The 18,715-nt window shown below is 43.5% G+C and overlaps 1 protein-coding gene across 3 annotated transcripts in view; it reads right to left on the bottom strand.

Moving 5' to 3' along the window:
* MAF (MAF bZIP transcription factor) overlaps positions 1–18,715 on the bottom strand; it is a 188,131-nt gene that overhangs the window by 110,203 nt on the left and 59,213 nt on the right. For 2 of the 3 annotated variants that reach the window (XM_051629655.1, XM_051629654.1), the window contains exon 4: positions 14,166–15,299. The exons of the other annotated variant lie outside the window; for it this stretch is intronic. The gene's annotated coding sequence lies outside the window, so the exon portion shown is untranslated. Of the gene's footprint in view, positions 1–14,165; positions 15,300–18,715 lie in introns of those variants that run through there. 3 annotated transcript variants of the gene reach the window in all.

The following is an 18,715-nucleotide window of genomic DNA, read 5'->3' as shown; positions in this document are numbered from 1 at the left end:
GGAGTCCCCAGATCTGCCCAGAGCTCTGCCTGATGTGTCTTCTCTCCTAACCAATATGCAAGTCTGAACCTGTGACACCAGAATATCTCAAAATGGGTTTTTTTTTGAGATAACAGGTGGTCTTACATCTAAGGCATCAATTTACAAACTGTGGTTATTATCTGAGTTACTGTGCCACTTGGTCCCCTCTCAGGCAGAGATGGGCAGACTCCCTGGAAGACAGACATCTTCACTGCTGGCTCTGCCTGACAGGCACAAAGCTGAGCACAGAGCAGAACAAGCCTAAAGAAAGCCCAGATATTAGGAAACAAGATCATGCATAAATTCCCAGGGATCACACTGAAAATCACCTTCGGATGGATGTGGCCTGACTCTCAGCCATGCTCAGTGCTCACAGCTCAGGGTCAAGCCAAGAAAATCTGCAACCCCTCTTGGTCTGCCCAAGCAGAGCGCAGAGGAGCAGGGCTGGCTTCTGCTGCAGCACTGGGGAAGCTTGTGCTCGAGGGTGTGAGCACTGTGTCCTAGGAATGCAAACTTCTTATGGATGAGAAATTCCTGGAATTTGTGCTCTTATGATACAGGGAGGAATGTGCCTTTAAAAATTCTCACAGTCACTTTATTTTTCATAGCCTGGCAAGGAGCTTTTTAAGCTAATTGGAAAAAAAAAAAAAAAAAAAGCACAGCACACCTTTAAATTAATATGGATAATATTATTCTTTTACCCTGATGATTATCACCTAAATTGCCTTGTAAAAAGTTTAACACTGTTTATCCTGACAGCGCTTTGACACTGGAGAACTTCCATCAGGGAAAAGCAGGAGATGACCTGGCAGCAAGGCTATCAGTCTCAGAGCACAGTGGGTGACCATGGAGCTGGTGAATCCCACCACACCCAGACCTGGTCCTAATGCTTGTGTGCAAGCTGAAGAATTTGACAGCAGGCCATGGGCTTTATCAGAAGCTGGCTCACGGCTGGTGCTTATTCCTGACACTAATTTTTGGCATGTCCCTTCCCTCGTGGGACCCATCAGCTACCTACGAGAAAGGGCCCAGTTCAAAGGCAGATGCCATATTTCATAGCCAAGGTAACTGGAAAGGGCACTGCAGCTGCTCAGACACAGTCACGGGACATGGGATACTGGTGGTTTATTTATCATCAGGGCATCCTTTGCCAGTCAGCTCCTATAAACCTTAGAGTGAAACAAGATTCTTACTGGCAGACAAAATAGTTAGGTGTACACACTGTTCTCGGGGGAATAATGTGATTTCTTGTTCTTTTTACCAGCACTGTTTAACCAGGTCTGACAAACATGTTTCTAAGCGAATGGAGTGCATCTGGCTCTAGCAGAAGCTCTTGCCTGAGTGTGCACACACATCGTGCATGGGGTGGGTGTACATCCCTCCTGCAAATGCTGCTGCCTTCCAGGATTTCCTACAAAATGTCTAGAAATTACCAGTCAGGGTTAGGATTACACGGCGTTTGCTCATCCAAGATTGCTTTCTGTAACTGATGCAGAGAGCAAGAAAGAGAGAGAAATCTAAATGAAAGATTTCAAAAAAATTTTTAAAAATTAGTTCTCAGTTGGCAAGAGGAAATCCCACCAAGGAAATTTGGAGATAATACTGAGCTGCTATTTTATGACTGCATCTCTCTGAGGAAGAAGTTATCTCTCAATGGATCTGCAAGGATGTTTTAAGTGAATCAGTAAATGAACTAGTCTGGGGACGTGAACAAAATGTGTGTGTTTTCCAGTCTCTGAATATAAACAAACAAAACATAAATATTCAGAGATCACTCCAGTTAGTCCTCTCGAAAACTCTTTGAGCAATAAAATAAATAAAATGAGTGTTGCACTTCAGAGCAGATGATCTCTGTGGGGGAAAAGGCAGGAGAGGAAGGAGCTGTACTCCTCCTGTCCCAATCTTTGGTGATTTACTCACCCATCACAGCAGCCTGGCACAGAGTGGTGTCCACACCACATAAAGCTCAGTGCTAGCATACGACACACATAATGGACCTGCTTGGAAGTCTTCACTCCAGGATTTATGAAGAACAATCTAATTATTCAACTCAGTGCTGCTCACTACCATTATTGCTCCTATTTAAAGCCTCCATGGAACAGGCCGTTTGTCTCAGGGGACAGACCTTGTCATAACGGTTTTCACTGATAGAAATATACTCCTCAGTTTTGATAGCAACCCAGCTAATCCTGGAGGGACTTGGTAAACATATCTCATACTTGATAGGCCCAAGGAATTAGGCCTTGACAGCCCAGATTTTCCAGGAGCAGAAAAATGGGTTTGCTTTACCAATAAACTCTAAAGAGGAGCAAAGTCCAACCCAACCCTCCACAGCAAAGACAAAAGCTCTTGCTGGCTTCCCCCTGCATGTAATTATTTCAGAGTCCCAAAGGAGGGAGGGGGCTGTCAGCCTCCCCCCAATCAAACGGAGGTTGCTCTCTTATTTATAACCCTGTGATATGTAACAGATGAGAAGAGTCACCTTGGCCAAGCTAGTCACCAGTGTAACCTAACCTTGGGAGAGCTGCCTCTCACGTGCAACAGCAAGTCAGGCCCGTGCCACAGTGCCAGCTTGGCAGGACGGAGAGGGAGGCACGGCAAGATTCCTCATTCACATTCACCACATGGCACCACCTCAGTGGATTCCCTCGTCTTCAGTGGAAGCTAGTTCTTAATTTGCCTGAACATTTATAGGTTCTATTTGTATGCAAAAGAATAAGCTTAAACATCCTTTGTTCCTCCTCTCTCCTACCAAGAGTTAGTGAAGGTTTGCATTTCCCATCCCTAAAATATTTAAACATAGTGGGGGCGATGAACATTTACTGAAATGCGTTTGTGGACAGTCACCAGATTCCTCTCAATAACGACTGGCACCCAGTCAAAGGCTACCTGTAACCACAGGGATGCTGAAGAATAAGAGTGTGCAGCTTTAAGCAGTGCAACCTTTAAGGGAATATTTTTTCAGCCCTACAGATTACAAACCAAACGCTGTCAGGAATGTAACCCCCTGCCTTCCATGGGCTGAGTAACGTCCATACATCCACCAGGATTTAAGGCTGTGATATTCACGGGGGGCCTCAGGGAACTGGTGGTCAGGTTTTTAACAGTATTTAGATACCAAACTCCCATTGATTTTGAGGCTGGCTACATGTGTGAAAATCCTGCTATTGCTTTTGCTGTTTTATCTTTCTTTGCTCAAGGCAGTGCTAAGGATGATAGATGTGCCATAATTAAAAATATACATGGAAAGCATAACCCACATATCTCTACTCTTTATTTCCCTTCCACGTAGGAAGTTGCACATGGGTAGAAACTGGAGCATTTCCTTCCCTTAGTGAAACTAGCCATTTTTGTCCATCATCCATACCTCTTCTTGAGGTTCCTGGTCTGGACCTAACCACTACGCTTTGGTCTTTTGGGCATTTCTCAACAAGACTTAGAGACCACTCTGCTGGAGCTTTCTCTACAAGTTTGTTTTGGCTTTCATCTCTCCCAGTTTTTGAAGGCATAATAAGCAAAAAGTGCTCAGATTCTAACGCAGGTCTTGGCAGGCAGCTCAGAGGTGCTAGGACTGTTTGCATGGCAGCAGGAGGGCACTCAGCTCCTCAAAACATTATTTCTGAGGGCATAATCACAAATTCAATGACTTCCAGGACACAATGGGCAGCTCCCAAACATAAAGGTTAAAAAAAAAAAATAGATGTGCTTTTCCTTCAGTCATGGTAGGTGGCTGCAAAGGGCTTTGGTTTGCTTTACTCTACACGTTACAAAAACTAATGGCTTTGGCTACCTGTGGCCAGCCTTAAAGTGCTAAAAGTTGCTTTATACTCCTCACAGGCACACCATGGCCTGAAACAGAGGTGGTAAGTCATGGTATAAAAGAAATAATCTGAATTCTAACTTGCTGACTGAGGCACACTCAAATATTTGTACTGCAGATCTCTGATGCTGAATATGGTAAAGGAGCTTTCTTCCTCTAAAGGTTAGAAAGGCCCAATTTTAACAGAAAATTGTGGCTGAGGGATGCTTTACAAGAAATGAAATGGGCCCAGTTCAGCTCTGCTATCACAGTGGCACCAACATGGGCTTCAGTCCTTTTTTATTTACATCATTCTTACAGAAGGCTTGACCCCATGTTTCTGTGCTTCTCTAGTTTTAACTACTCAGGCAAAATGTGTGATGAGATCCAGAATCATCCACCTGTGTGACTGAGCCCATTTCCATGCAGAAGCTGATACCTGACAACACTCAGTGCCTGAGGCACAGTTAGATAGGAGTCACTTTGCAGTGAAGGGTGCAGAGAAGCTGTGACAGTTTTAATACAATGCACTCGTGATGACATTTTTATAATGATCTAAAGATTAAGCAACATGTCCAACTTCAGTTGCAGTCAACAAGGAGAACAAACTACGTTGAAAGGGTGAATCAGCCAAAGATGGCGGGATCCTGGATGACTGGCGTGGAGGAGGCAGCCAGTCTCTGGACAGATAAAGTTGAGGGAACAGTTCTTAAGCAGAGTGCCCAAGTTATGCTAGAAGCCACCCTGATCCTACACATGCATAAATTACTGAAAGCTCATGCAGTTGCTGAAACAACGTGCCTTGACTGCAAACACTGTAAGTAGGAATCAGTTATTTCTATTTAAACACACTGCATGGAAACAAGATGAATGCGAGCCAAAAAACCATGTGGCTCCGTTATAGATCATGCTCTATCACAGCTAGCAAGAATAGGCTCATTCCTGGCTTCAGCATGGATGCTTGCTGCTGAAGGCAGTAAAAGTCCAGCTAAAGTTATTTTACTAGTTTGTAAGTAACAGCCCTCCCAGATAATAAATTACTTTCCTATAGGAATTTACTCTTCAGGGTAAGATGAACAACCCTAAAATGTAGTCTGGCGATACTGTCTAAATTAATTTCATTGCAGGATCAGGAAGGTGGGACTTACAGCATGGCTTTGCTTTGTGCTCCCACCTTCCTTACAGGTTAAACCATCCAAACTAGCAAATTGTCCAGGGCCAAATACAGCATCCCATGGTGAGCAAGGTGGCACATCGGACAACAAAGAGAATTCTACATCACAAACACCAGTGGTCAAACATGGCAAAAGCTTGGACTGTTCCCTGGGACACCACTTTCTCAGGACTTATCACACTTTTTGATTGTGAAACAGCTTAGCTGGAACCACCAAAGACATGAGCTAAAACCGTGCTGCTGCTGGGAGACAGTCTGAACAGCACAGGCTGCTGCAAACAATGTGCATTAAAAATATAACCGGCTGCATTTTTATGAGGAGGCCAAAGCAAAACCTTAAAAACCAGGACTGCCCATTTTAACAAAGTCTCGTGGTGCTTTTCCCCATGCCAGAGCAGGTGGTTATTAGCTGGCTCCAGTCCCCTCTGCCACCCTGTGCTGCACTTGGGGCACCACAGAAGGTCCTGCATCCTGGGACAGGGGGAGGGAGATAGAGACAGACAGAGGAAGAGGGACAGATGGATGGACAGAGTGACTGAAGGAAGGAAATTTCTCAATTATCTCTTAGTAAATTGGACCAATTTGCAGCAGTCCTACCTATGTAAACAAGTCTTGGGGAACATTACATATCAGGCCCAAAGTGTAAAAAGGTTGGTCCGCTATAAAGATAATTTAGCAGTAGGTTACTTCCATCAGTCTGTTCCAAGGAGCAAGCACCTGTTTCTCCCCTGCCCTCCCCCCACACAAGCATGCACACTTGCCCAGGGGCACTGAACCCCCCTGCAGACCCTCCTTATCCCAGACACACAGGTGGACACCCTAGAGCTAACAACCAAGGGAAAAACAAAATGCAACACACATGGTGTATTTCAGTGGAAGAAACTCTGCAGTATAAGGTATTTTGATAGTGAGACAAAAATTTATAAAATCTTCCTTTACTCACAACAAAAACCAAAAGGAGACTCTTACAGAGCAAACTGCTGTTCCCTGAAATTAGTTTTGTTGCATCTTACAGCTTGCCTAAACCTCTTGGCACATCTGTGAATGTAGCTATTCTAATGAGGCAAGGAGCAACTGACATCCAAATAAATTCCAGCAAGAAGTTCCAGTTTCCTTTAAAGTCATTGACTCTCTTCTGAGGAGGTCAAGGCAAAGTTATTTGGTTGTGGCATTTCTTTAGCTTCCTGTTTTAAGTTACCGAGTTCTTGTACCATCAAAAAACTGCTGACTTCTACCCCTCAGGTGTCTGTGCTAGAGTGGAAAATGAGCTGCTCACTCTTTTGCCTGTCTCCTTCCCTTCTTTCCTCTGTGCATTACTTTGGGACTGTCTGAGGGACAGGCACACAGCAAGCAGGCACCAGAGCATCTTTAGAAGAAAGACAACATATAGATTTTACAGATTTTAAAAAACAGCTAAGTAAAAAACTGCCCCTTTTAAGGCTCCCCTAAATACAACAAGCATGTAAGCACCCCATGTAGCCCAGAACTAGATATGGTACAGACCTGGAGACCATGGAGGGACTGGAGCATGCAGACCTCAGAGCCAGGCTGGGATTTCTTGCCATCGAGGTTCCAGGGATGTTAAGATTTGACAAATTAGTTTGACTTACTGAGGCTAAGGCCATGGCTGCCACTCAGATGAAATTTGGGTTCATACTTTCACAAGTTTAAAGATGTGATTTTTTTTTTTTTCTTGAGTCATAAGACTTTAAAGGGCTGTGTAAGGCCCCAAGGAAAAGTCAGTAGAGAATAATTCCTCAGACTAAATTAAAGCCTTTCCTGACCTCACTACTGAAATATTTGAGGCACTAAATAAAACAAGGCAGTAAGAGGAAAAAAAAAGGTTCTTTGGGCATGCTACAGCATCTCTTTATCTTCACAGCTTGAAGAGGGTGGAGCTCAATTAGCTCATCTGTGAGAAATTTGGGCAGGCAAGGAGCTTTATGAGTGCTGAATGCAACTCAAGATAAGGATACTGTTGTGCCCTGGATAGCAGCTTAGAAAACAGCCTTTAAACTGGGGAACTCATTGCTGCAAGAGGCTGTGGTGGCCAGAGGAGCAAGTGGGATCCAGAGGGGATGAGAAGGTCTGTGGAGGACAGGTGCCTCTGTGGTCATTAGATTCAAAACTCCAGGTGCAACCTCCACACTGCTGATTTCCACAGCAAGAAGCATGTAGCAAAGGGAAGCGTCACACCAGCAATGCCCTATTCTTCACACTTTCTCCTGTGCTGAACATCAGAGAAAAAAGATACAGAGCTATATGGATTTTGCACAGACCCAGACCTTAGGTCTGTGCAATTCTGTCTGTCTGAGGAATGACACTGCTGCAAAGCTCCCTCACCTGCTGCCAGGATGGGGCAAAGCTTTCAGGCTTGGTGTAGGGACATGGCAAGCCCCAGGATGCATCCTCACCCAAATCAGGTTTTCTGAGAAACGAAAGCAGAAGAAGATATTCCCAGGCAGCTGGATGTGAGAGTACTTCAATATCCGCTCATCCAAGCTTTAATCTCTAAATTGCATAAACATTAACATTATTGATTGATCAGACATCAATCCAACAGGAAATTTAATTAAATTAAAATGTGTCACTGAGCAGTCCTCACTGCGTCACGTATAAATCTTTGGTAGTAAGTTGACAAAGACAGCAACAATTGATACCATGTTCCCAGTTTAATTTATCCCCCACCATTTTATTTTCCTGCTCTGCTAATGATCATGCTCACAGACTCACAGGGGGACAGACTTGTCTGCAGGGCACCCTCCAGCTGCACACCAACACCAAAGCCACCCATATCTGCTGGACATGGATTATTTACAAATGAATGGGCTTGAACCAGACGGCTCCTGTGGCAACACCTTCATTCAAGGTGCTGTTCTGGGGCTGACCCCTACTCAGCAAACAGCTCAGCACAGCTTTCCCATTTCAGAAAGAGCAGATTTGTCCCCAAGGGCAGCAGGATCCCAGAGAAAGGCTGAGAGGTCTCTTGCATTAAATAATTTTCTTCTGGGGGAGAACACACAGCCCCAGCCCGTGTGCAGCTGATGGTGAAACTGCTGCATCCAGCAGCACTGGAGCCCCTGCCACAGCCCAGACACATGAGGATAATGGCAAGATGCTAAGATGGATGATTAAGAAACAACTCTGTACAGCAACTTCTTCAGAGTATTATAAATCATTACAGCTGGCTGAATAATACAAAAAGAGGTTAAGAAATATTTTCTCCAATTCATTTCTGAACAGCAGTGGGTTTGGTTTGCTGTCACTTACGGCAGCACGGTATTTACTGTCATTTATTATTGTTCTGGCTTGCTGCTGTTCAGGCGGCAACTGGCTATGTATGAAAAAGTTTGAGAATCCGGGAAGTTCGTTGGGGGGGGGTTCTAAACTTTTTTATTTTATTTTTTTTTTACCCACTGGGGTCTTGTTTGTTTGTTCCCTGACATTTGTTATTCCCATTCCCAAGCGCCCGTGTTCCCAGCGGAGGCAGAGGGGCTGCGTGTGACCCAGCTCACGTCCCGCGGGGCTGGGGCCGAGCCGAAGGGACGGAGTCAGCAACCGGTGCTGGGCTGAGATGGCTTCACTGGAGTGTGGGGAGGGAAGGAAGGGAAATCCAAATCAGTATTTATAGACATCAAAATCCAGCACTAAGCATTTTGCAGGGAGAAGGAAAACAAATATTAGGTTACTGAGATGAATGTTATTCATAGTCAACAACTTCCATGCTCACCAAGGAGCCTGCAAACTCCTGTGGGCTCTCTGCCTGACGAGTACTAAGCAACACCTGAGCATTGCTACCTTCAGAAACCACCTGCATTCTTTTTTGGGTTGCTTTCTTTAGTCTTACTGAAGCCAAACTCCAGTTCCATTTCTTGAGAGCCCTCCTCAAAACAAATACTGCAGTAATACCAAGGAGCTTGTGACGAGATGTGAAAATAGAGCTGTCTCGGCACACGGTCCCACAGACAGAGCACAGATTTTCTCTGTCTCCACCTCCCACTTGCAGCACAAGAACAGTTTTCATGCCTTTGTCAGAAGTGCCAACCTGGGGAAGCTGCAGTGCACAAGCAAGGAGAGGAGCGATGAATTAACTTGACAACATGCACTGCTGACAGTAAATCTCTGAAGAATTTGAACCATAAAGCTTTTCTTCTCTGTGGTCTGTGTTAGGGGTGACTGTTCTTGGGGTGTCCAGTGGCACGTGGAGAGTGTTTCAGCTCAGATCTCTCTCCCGTGCATATCTGCTTTGCAAAGGAAAATCCCCACTGCACAGAAGGGACAAAGTGAACTCAGCTGCACAGGGAAATGGATCTGGAACTGCATTCAGAGGCAGTAATTTATATATAAATTATAAAGTGTGTCAATTCCAGACACTCATTTAGATGGAGTTTGTCAGACCCAGCTCTGGAACGTGTATCATCTGCAGAAATCATCCGGAAAACCTAAGAGGCTGCTTTAAACCCCAATGTGTGAAAGGCCCCAAACCAGGATTTAATAGATTAGTAAAGCTGAAAAGGACCATCATAATCATCTGGTTTTGTTTCCTATGTAACATAGCTGAAGAACTTCACCCACTCATTTCAGCATCAAAGCTGTAATGTCTGCTGAAGTTACTGCGTATCTTTAGAAAGACACTCTCTCTTGATTTAGAGACTGAAAGTAATGCTAAATCCACCACATTCCTAAGCCAACTGTTCCAGCCGGGAACTACTCTTGCTATTAAAAAGACACACTTCCAGGCCAATTCTATCTAGCTTCAGCTTCCTATAGCCACTGCTTGCTCTGTCCTTCCCCAGCATATTAAGGAGCAGACTGCAGTCAGGTTTAAGTCCTGGGGTCTGTCCTATGAATCACTGCACACTTTCTCTTCTTGGATAATCTTGGAAATATGTTACCTGGGAAGATTTATGAATGGACAAATTCATTGAAACTATCACTTGCAAGAGAATAAACAGAATAACCCTCCCCTCCACTTCTGATTAAGAACTTCTGTGCATTTTTGTGTGAGGGTCTCTGTTTTATTTTGCTTTTGACCTGGCAGCTCTGAGATGATACAAAGAGATATAGGTAAATATGTGTCACCCTCAGAGCTCTCCCTGAGCACATTAGTCGAGGCGTATTTCTGTGCATCAAAGCAGTAGTCTGTGTCACATCCAGCACAGACACTGAACAATGTCCCTTTAGAAAGGGCAGAGGGTGAGAGTAGCTTTATGACACTATTGATTTATTCTGTGCCTGCAGTTAAAAACTATACCCAGACAGACAATAAAAATAACTGCTCTAACCATATAACAGCTTCCTGCTACTAAAATGGATTTTACACTTAAAGTCACTGAGGGCTTTTCTTTCTTTCTTTCTTTCTTTCTTTCTTTCTTTCTTTCTTTCTTTCTTTCTTTCTTTCTTTCTTTCTTTCTTTCTTTCTTTCTTTCTTTCTTTCTTTCTTTCTTTCTTTCTTTTCTTTCTTTCTTTCTTTCTTTCTTTCTTTCTTTCTTTCTTTCTTTCTTTCTTTCTTTCTTTCTTTCTTTCTTTCTTTCTCTTTCTTTTCTTTCCATTTTAAGTCTTGATTATGATTATTTTCTGAATAAAGGGAAATGAGAAATTGTCAGAACTGTTTTAGTCTGCATGTTGTAATTTTTCTGCTCTCCTCAAGTGTTTAAAAAGGCCAGGATTATTTTCCTGTTGCAAAGTTGTGTTGCAAGTGCCATAGAAGGCACAATAACCTGGTATTAATCAGACCAGATAGTTTGGTGCAGAATTCCTACATGAAGAAATAAGCAATGGGAGTGGTAATCTGGAATGGATTTACCATACAAAGTACAATTGATTATGGTCTCTGTGGTCAACCGGATGAGCTGGGATTGAGGTCTTGGCCTTAGATTTGAAAGTTAAAATAATATCTAGAGCAACAGGATCATCTCCTAGAAAACCTATATTCAATCAAAGGATCCCATAGGCACAAAATATGGATAGTGAGGTGATATAAAGGAGAGCACAAAGACAGAGGGGAATATATAGATAAGGTAGTGTGAGATGGGATGAGGCAGTCAAGTTGAGCAAGGATTGATGAACATCAGAGCCTGCTTCTCTACAGAATGGAGATAAGCATCCTGCCTGCATGGGGTCAGGTCGCAGAAGAAGGAGTACAGTGTGCTGGAAAATAAACACTCATAAAAAGGAAAAGGAATCAACTATTAAATGCCATTCAATTTCCATAGGATTTATAATTTGGGAGACATTGCCTGAATGACATATAGTGTGAGATATTATAATGTGGTCTTCTGTCCCTGGACATGCTCTGGGAAATGAGATTATTCCATCAGCAGGATTTTTATAAAAGTGAGCAAATGTAATAAATGAACCCACGTCCAGGAAACATTGGTGGGGAAGTCAAGAATAGGCTCTTCGCATCTGGCTGGGGGATTTTTCCCACTTATGCTCTCTGATAAAGTTCAGATATGTTAATTATCTTGTTTTAAAATTAATTTCTTGGATACATCTGCATGTGTTTTTATTTTAATTTGAAAAACATACAAATAGCAACATTTACACAGCAAATGGCCCTGTGGAAATTGTATGCTCTCCACCCCAGGGTGAGGGGACAGAAGACTTTTTTTCAGCTTTGCTTTTGTGTCCTTTTGATGATCCTGGTGCTGAAAACCTTAACTTCAGTTCTTGCACTGGGTGGCACTGTCTGGTGAAGTGCTCAGGTGGACTTGACACAGGAGACAGGGTTCCTTTTCAGTTTCTTTGATTTTCATGTAGTGGTCAGCAGACAATATCAAAGATAGAAGTTTAAATTTACCCTTAAATTACAGAGTTGCTTTTTAATCTTCATTGTGTCTTCAACGCACCCACACAAGCAAGGACCTGGCCCTTACATGTTTATGGACACCTCCTCCCTCACACAGGATTTGCAACACAAGTTCAAGAGGACAACTTCCCAGTGAATCATTCCTCTCTGGTACTTACACCTCACTTTCACTTTTATTACTTTTTGTGAGTGCGGTTATTCTATATCCTTTCAATCATCAGCCTCTTCTGAGGGCCCCAAGTGTTTGACCAGTTCTAAACCAAGAGGATTATACAGTTGGGATGGCAGCTCAGTGAGCCATTCCCAGATGGATGGCTGAGTAGGGGTGCCATGGAAGCCCTATGCAAAGACATCATGGATGGCTCCATACAGACATCCACATGGATACCTGCTCTCTGTCTTCTTCCATGCCTGCATGGCTCAAGAGCAGTTCACACAGAACTCATGTTTGAATGGGGGTTCATGACCCATCACAGCAAGTTGCACCAGAGCTTCATCAGCTCAAGGTGAAATCTTTACCTTTCTGGCTAGGAAACTCAACTGGGAGAAGAATTTCTCCCTGAAAGTCCTAACAGCTCTGCAGTGTTGGAAAAAATCCTTATGGGGGAGTCATCCCTTCTGGTGCTTTTCAAATCCTGCTCTTCAGAGTAGCAGATATATTTACATTGGAGGTAGGTTGCTAAGTACAGTAACTATTCCACAGGACCTAGGCACAGCAAACCAGCTCCCCAGGTTTGATTCTGCTTGAGTACAGCTACATGGGTGTAGATGGCTGCAAAACTCACTAACTGATAGAACATAAATCCAGAGTAGGAAATTAGTTAAGGTAGCTATGGCACCTGGGAGGTTGTGCTGTGAAGATGCTCAACAGGATCTGGTCTCTCTCAGAATGAAGAGTCTGATGTGCTTCACTGGGAAAGGAAACCACTCTTGATGTCTGTTGGCACAGGTCAGAACACAAGGTAGGTCTTTGGTGATAAATTCAATAATGGGTCATGAACCTGCCTGACTCAGGGGAAAAGGCCATGTCTCACCTGGTGTGGCCCCACAGATTTTCTGCACTTATGCAATGTGAGTGCTCAAAAACTTTACCAGCATCAAATCTTTGAATTTGCATGGTTCTGGGTTTATGTGCTGTATCCAGGAGGCTGCTTCAACATAGCCTCCTGAAGGATGGAGCAAATGTTTTCTGCCTCATCCAACACTGGTGAAGGAGCAGATGATGATCTGATGTGCTGCATCTTTCTGTACTCTCAGCTGAAAGTTTTATTTGGGAAAGAAACAGGCTAAACAGAACAAAGGGGAGGTACACCTGAAAGATGTGAGTGGATATTGCTGTTTGCAACTTAGGTAGCTGGTCTTTGGGAAACACTCTGTTCACTAGCTGGATGGCAATCACCAGGCGATGCTATCAGTTGATTAAAACACAGCCTGCCAGCTTCCTGCTTGATAAAACTAAGTACAATCTGATTGGGAATTCTCAAATCCATTACAGGATGACTAGTCCATCACTTAAATCAGCATACACCATTTCACCATGAATCATCAACATACTTTGCTAATATATCTGCAGCAGCTAAACCCCAACAAAATTCCTGACAGTTTGTCAAAACGGCCCCTGAGTGCCGGATTCTGGGGGGTGGGAAACAGCAGGAGCTTTGGACCGTGAGGGTTTCCTGTTGTTCCCTGCTCAGCTGGGTGAAGGTCATTTCCTCTCCTCTCTCACGCAGAAGAAGCTGAACCCTCAGCCCTTGAACATATGTCCATGAGCTCCTAGAAACAACAGCCAGCCTCTACAAGAAGCCCTCTCCTGCACAGCCACACTGACAAGGCAAGATCACTCCCCAGAGAGAGGTGCTGCTCACTACCCTTGCCTCTTCGGAGGTAAATAAGTTGATCGCAGGCTGCAGAAGAAAAAAGGGCCATTACAAATCAGTCTTGCTCTTCATTTCTTCTGCGTGCTGTAACACACACAAAAAACCCAGGGCTGCAGAGCCAGGCTGGCATTTCTGCAGCAGAAGGAAGAGGCATGCTGCCAACACATTAAGGATAATCCACTAGAGGGTTGGGGTGTTTAAAATAAGCCCTCTTTTGTTGGCTCTTTGGAGGGTTTATCTGCCAAGTTGGAGGTGGGTGGCCAACTCCAGATAGACATCAGTGTTTGCACATCAGCTGCAATGTATTCTTGATCATCCCAATGTGATAAATGGAAGTGTTACTCATGGAACTGCTGTGGGACATTCAGTAGCTAAATACCAACACTGATGTACCAGAAGAACAAGTCTACCCCAGCAGAAACAAGGTCTTCATACCATAACAGAAATAAAATCATATGGAGGGGAACAAACTGAGGCAAACTCTTCTTTAAAAATTAAGCAAATACAATAAAATTTGGAGGACATTTATTACGTATCATGTAAGCAGTAAATTATAAGGAAACGGTGAGGTCAGAAAGATAAGTCCTAATCATAGGAATTCTCAGCTAATGCTTTGGAGAATGGCACTGGCTATCAACTCCACCGCTCTCCATCTGTGTCCTTTCACCTTCTCTCTCCTCCATGCCCCTCTCTTGGTTCTCCTTCCCATTCTTTTTGTGTTGTTGTTGATATTAAATGTTGCAAGATCTACTCAAGAAAAGCACAGATAACACAACACTTCTATGTAAAATGTCAATACAAATTCTCATCTGCTGTAAAGTCAGGGTAACTCCATTTCTGGTCTCAGTAAGTTTTATTTACAAGAAAATGCATAAGCAGGAGACAAATATCTATTGTTTGCACAGTTTCAAAGCCATAAAATATAAGGGGTAGTTTGTGCTCCCCCTTAAACTGCTGAGAGTCTGGGAAGTCTCTCCAGAAGTGAGACTGCCTTGGAAGAGGTGTAATACAGCAGAGATTCACTGGCAGTTTCTTAATTTAAACCAGAACAAAGTGAAAGGACAAGGAAGCTCCCAAAATTCTGCCCTTGTGGTTCAAATTTGAATATATGTTTTTAAAGCTAGCCAAGCAACTGAAATTAAGCCTCATGTAATTAAGTTCCAGTAATTTGAGCAGAGAGTAGTCCTGGGAAAGTTAACAGGCTGAAAAACTTACAGCAAAGCAGATATACTGAATTTTTGATGCCATCCCTATCACATCAGAAGTCCATAAAGAGGAAATTCAGGTAAGTCAAGAGTTTTCAGTCTCCGTTGTGCAGACCCCAGAGGTCCATGGACTAAACCAAACAAGGAGCTGGCTGGGTGGTGTGTTCCCACCTGAAGATCTCTTCAAGCTTCCTGTATGGAACCACGATACTGCCCCAAAGTCTCCATCCTCAAGAACGTCGCCTTCATCTTCTCAAATGCACATGGCATTCCTCTCTGTTCCTTACACCCACCAGCAGTCCTGGCTTACCTCCTGCTGCTGAAGAAACTTTTGGCCTCCTCATGGTGCAGATTTACAAGCAGTGTGATCTCCTCTGCATCCAGGCGCCACCACTCCAGGTCTTCTGGGAGACTAAGGTTGGAAATTGGAAAAGGGATCACAAAAAGTGATATAAAAGTAGAAGAAAAAAGGACAGCAGCAAGGAGGAACAGCTACAGAAGATGGGGCAGCTAATTAACAAAAAGGACAATGAACCAGGAGAAGTCTTGGTGGAAGAAAGAGGAGCAGCAGTCACAAGAGCTGCCAGTCACCGGCAAAAAGGGTGTCACATAAAGCACTGGACCCTCTCCATAGCACAAGCTCCACTTCAGGCTGGCATGGGAGCTTGGGCAGCTTGACAGCCTTCCTCTTGCAAAACAGGGTTGCATACACCCTGGAGGACTTTGTGATTCTATGGCTGACCCCTTGGATCAGAGCTCAATGTCCCACCAAACCCTGGCTTGCTTTTGGAGGAAGGTCCCCACTGGATCCTCTCTGGAAGGAGCCTGTGTGCACCAAAGCTGCTCTGTAGATGAACTAGTGCCCAACAAATGGAGACAACCAGGGAAATACTGCAAAACCACCCCAGGCTCCCAGCTGAGACACTATTGGAGACAAAGATGAAGCTTAACCCAAGAGAAACTAGGCTATTGTCAGTTGCCTTAAATTCACTAAGTATACCTGGGGGGAAATTGTACAGGATTTATAGCATAAAAAAGGTTGAAAACCACTGGGAGTTTTTTGTAACACTGCTATTTTACTAGGTCATACTGTACCTTCAACATTTCTACAAACTTCACCTAACATAATTCAAATCTCTACTTAATGAACAGTGAAACAAAGATTGCCCAACAATGACTAAATTATTCCAGAGGAACTACAATTGATAAGACAATGATTTATGGACCTATTGTTTTCTAGGTTCTTGTAAATAATCCTAATTGGTGTTAATCATCCATCCTCTCCTTTGTGTTATCACCAAGCAAAGTACACTTCCTAAAGTTGCTATTTAGGGGGAATAAGCCTTCTGAAAAGCAAGACAGCTATTGACTTCAACAGGATCTGGATTAAGGTGCTCAGACACAGCAATGCAACACTGGAATATGAACAAAACACACCACACTGACTGTCCATGTCTGCATTGAAAAGTTTCTTTTCAATATGCTCAAGGTAAGTTCAGTGAGTTGCAGTAATCCCTTCCACAGGGGCTTCTTGCAGTGACTCTTCAGGCTTTCTACCAGCTCAGAAATGCACCAGACGGAATCTAAACTTGCTGATGCCATTACTGCCAGTTTGCAGCTCCTGCCCGCATCCCCTTGCAACAGGCTGGTGGTTTCATACCTGAGACAGACTGCTTTGGAACAGCAGACACCTGCACTAGGACTTGGTGTCTTTCTGCCTCCAGTTTTATTGTTATCCTTCACAACGGACTTCGATCTTTTGGTGCTTCACCATTTGTCGTGCCATACCCTTGTCAGGAAAGAATGGCAGAACTCGAGACCTCCTTGCTTGCTGGTTTTAGTGGGTTTTTGGTGGTTTCAGTTTTAGCATGCAGAGAAGCTTACTTGACCTTAACTGGTCTGCACTTTAAATAACTCTTAAATAGCATTCTAGAGGGTACAGTCGCACACGGCTTGCTTACAGAAACTACAAGGAAACCAGACAGCTTTTCAATTTGTGTATCAAAGAGAAAGAGATTTACACATAAAAGGGTGAATTATTTTGATTTGTAGTTTTCAAGCCACCACGCATTCTCCAACATAAATGCTCCCTTGTCTCTGGTTTCTGATAGCTCATATCAGGTTCAGTGGCCTAGATACTCAAAAGCAGCAATTCTGGAGGCCAATACTTCTCAGTGCACCAACTCAAGGTGCCTCAAAGAGACCAGATATTGCTAAGATACTGGGTATCTTTGGAAAATTGAACCATCTTACCATCTCTCAAACTAAACAACCCAAAGTGACAGTGTGTAGAATCATCAAGGGTGGGTTTGCCAGAGGAAAAAAGATTTTTCCCCCAACACAGTGTCCCTTCCATCATGCTGTTCACACTGGTCCTCACTGCATCATCCCCCCAACACCGTTAAAGGTCCCTGCAGAGTCAAAATTACCAGCCCTTTTTGACATTCTCAACCACTGAACATCCTACATGACCTATAAAAAGAGCTCATTTCCTTCACTATTTCATCTTTTAAATAGCTATCAGAGAAAAATCTCCTACAGCCTGAGTCTGGGTAGCTAAAATCTAGCTATATGGTATTCGAGGGAGAGGAGGGGAGAAACCCTATCCCATTATCTGCATTATCCCGTTACCCTTGGATGTCTTCCATGTACTTGGAGGAGCAATGCCCCATTCTTGAGGCTTCACATTGCAGCCACTGCCTTTTTGGCAGAAGAAGGGTGGATGTGGCTCCCTTCAAAGTCAATCAATGTCACTTCTTTAATCAATCTAGAAGGTCACCACAGTACTTCCATCAGAAAGAGTTGGGTACAATTCTCGCTGAGTCCTAAGTGTTTATGGGGGACTCAGGTTGCAGTGGGTGTTGAAAAAAGTCTTTTCTGGTCCTGACCTCAGCGTATCTTCTAATCCTAAGTCCTTTGTAAGAGTTTAAGATCAAATATTTATTTATCTATGTGTCTGAGATACAATTATGCAGAAGTAGGTATAATGAAACCCCAATTTAAACAAAACTGACTGGTTTGTGTTTCATTATGTATTTGAACACATCCAGTTTTGCTAAAAGGTTCAGAAAGCCGAGGAAGCTTTTGTATGAAGGCAGGTCACCTTCTGAGCAAGCTTACAATGATTTTGGGTTTCACATCATAATCATCTACAAAATTTCATTGTTCAACTGGGATGTTTATTAGTGGTAACTAAACAGAAATCTATTCCAAGGACTTGTGACTAGGAAGGAGGATCAGAGCAAGGCATGTATGAGAACTATTCAAACTTGAAGTCAGGACCCCTTGCATAAAGAAGCCTATCAATACAAAACACTAAATCTGTTCAGCTAGAAAATTCTTTCCCCAGTTTAGAGTCATTTCATTACCACTCTGGCACAACTGGAGAAGGATCCAAAGCCCAGTAAAGTCAAGGATAGAATTTCCATTGATTTCTGAGGAGCCTGGATCGGATCCTAGATCAGACTGTCACACTGCAGCAAAACCCAGCCGTGTTGCAGTGTACCCACCTGCTCTGAAGTCCCAGCTCTCGCTGTTCAAACGCCTTGCAGGTAGAGTGGAGGTTATTCCAGCGCTCGCTTGGTGCGAATGCTGAATAAAACTGTTCCATCCAAATTGGCAATGCTGAATACCACTCCTTGTTAGTAAATTAGGCCAACTAATGAACACTTTTTCTTAAGAGGATTTGTCTGCTTAAATCAAAACCAAGTGTCAGAAATCCTTATTCTGTCAGTCAGACTGGTGCCCTCCTGCACCAGCTGTAGACTAGGGCTGGCTAAAGACTACAGAAAGAGTGAATGAGGACCTCACAGTATTTTTTAATGAGGT

This window comes from Apus apus, chromosome 11, assembly GCF_020740795.1.
Source record: "Apus apus isolate bApuApu2 chromosome 11, bApuApu2.pri.cur, whole genome shotgun sequence".
Classification (NCBI taxonomy): Eukaryota; Metazoa; Chordata; class Aves; order Apodiformes; family Apodidae; genus Apus; species Apus apus.
Note: the sequence above shows the minus strand (reverse complement) of the source record. Positions and strands in the feature narration are given on the sequence as shown.